The following is a 2111-nucleotide window of genomic DNA, read 5'->3' as shown; positions in this document are numbered from 1 at the left end:
GCAATGTGGCACCAGCACGTTCTTCCTTACACAGGCTGAGTGGAGAGGTTCTGTTGCGGCGTCGAATGTAGTAGGAGCTGTACCGGAGCAAATTACCGGAACACAGACGGTACACCACGTTGGAACAACGACATCCCCGGCAACACAAAAGACACTTTCTTGACGCGGCGAGTTCTCCATGAGTCCGGTCATTACCTCGGGATGTACCGAAAGCTCCCCAGTTCGACAGTCAACAGTAGCGCCACACTCCCGCAAGAAATCTATGCCTAAAATAACGTCGTGCGTAGATCGAGGAATTACGGCAAATTCAGTGGCAAATGCTGTGCCACACAAACATAAATCTGCAGTACAAACACCGACCGGGCACAGTGTGTCACGACTAACACTACAAAACGTCAACATTTTGTTTCACGAAAACATAACTTTTTGTCCCAGTAGAGCTTTAAAACTAAGGCTCATCACGGAAATTGTTGCCCCAGTGTCTACAGGAGCCATAGTAGGAACATTGTCAACACACACGTGAACTTTGTTTTTCAGCATGAAGGCTGACGGAGGTATATCGGTTGGCAGCGCACAGTATCCAGCGACCTCACCCCCATCGGCCGCACTGCCTAGTTTTCCGGTGGTGGTGATGCAAGGCGACGCCGCGGCGATGGCGAACGCGGAGCACGTGAAGCAGGCGGTGGCGTTAAGCGGCGGTCGGAGGCTGGTGACGAGTTCCGGAAGTTGCCTTGACGAAATCGACGACTGGAAGTTTGACGTGTTGTCCATGACGTTGAAAAGGGTCGATCGTTAGACTGGTAGGACACTGGCGAAGGCGCTTCTCGGAATTGCCGTCGACGGTCACAAAATCTGAAGATGTGGCTTGGAACGCCGCAACTGTAGCACACACGAGGAGGCTGAAATGTGCGGTGCAGCTCGAACCCCTCGTTTCCGTCAGCGGGCACGGGATATCTGTCTTGATCGTTGTAATATCTGTATCCCGTTGTCGTCGAATAAGTAGTATGGAACCGCTGCGTCGGATAGGTGTCCTGTCGCTGCTGCTCATTGGTAGAGCGAGGTCGGTTTGCCGACTCGGGCCGAAGCACAGCTCGGTAGTTGCCCATATTCGCGGTGTTAATAGATGGCGGTGATGAGACAGGGGGTAGTCCGGGCTCATTGCTTCGGGAGTCATCACGGCCGCAACGGCCCATTTCGTGGCACCGGAGCAGCTCTTCCCGTACTATCAGTCGTATTGTCGACGACAGATCGGACGGCAGGCTAGCATCGACACTGGCTACTGTCGGCACATTAGCCAAACAGCCAAATTTCGGCGCTATGCGCTGCATCTTCAGTGCTTCGAACGTCCGGCAGTGCTTCATGACGTCGGTCACAGATGACAGGTTCTCTTTGGCATTCAGGAACTGGTAGACATCTTCCGCTATGCCTTTAAGAAGATGGCCCACTTTATCTTCTTCGGACATGCTGGGGTTCACTAGTTTACAAAGCTTTAAAATCTCTTCTATGTACGCAGTACAAGTCTCGCCAGGGAGCTGAGCCCTTTGGTACAGGGTGTGTTCAGCTCGCTTCTTGGTGATGGAGTCCCCGAAGCACTTCTTTAATTCCTCAACAAACGTTTCCCACGCCGTAAACGTATCCTCGTGGTTGTCGTACCACAGGAGGGCAGTGTTGGTGAGCGAAAGCACGACATGCGACAGCTGAGCGGCGGAGTCCCAGCCGTTAAGTTTGCTCACCCGCTTGTACTGCTTCAGCCACTCGTCCACGTCCTCCTCGCCAGTCCCGCCAAAGCTGGGTGGCTCCTTGTAGAGATGCGAATAGGCCATCGTCCTCGGAACTTCGGCTTCACGAGGCATGTCTCCAGTTGAGGGTGGTGGTAGTCCCGCCAGGCGACGACTCCGACGAGGGCCAAGGTGTGATAATTCCGTTGTTAGGTACTCAGGCTACCCCGCACCTCCACCACTCCGTTACGGGACTCGTAAACGAGGTTAAATAGAGGTTTATTTACAGGGGATGGACGGTAAATGCATGCCGGTACTGCGTGTCGTTCTTCTCTTTTTCACCCATCTATTGTTGTCGCTGTTGCTGCTTGAGTGGATTGGACCTACCCTAAC

Source organism: Rhipicephalus sanguineus, chromosome 7, assembly GCF_013339695.2.
Source record: "Rhipicephalus sanguineus isolate Rsan-2018 chromosome 7, BIME_Rsan_1.4, whole genome shotgun sequence".
NCBI lineage: Eukaryota > Metazoa > Arthropoda > Arachnida > Ixodida > Ixodidae > Rhipicephalus > Rhipicephalus sanguineus.
The sequence above is the reverse complement of the archived record's forward strand: the minus strand, read 5'-3'. Positions refer to the sequence as shown.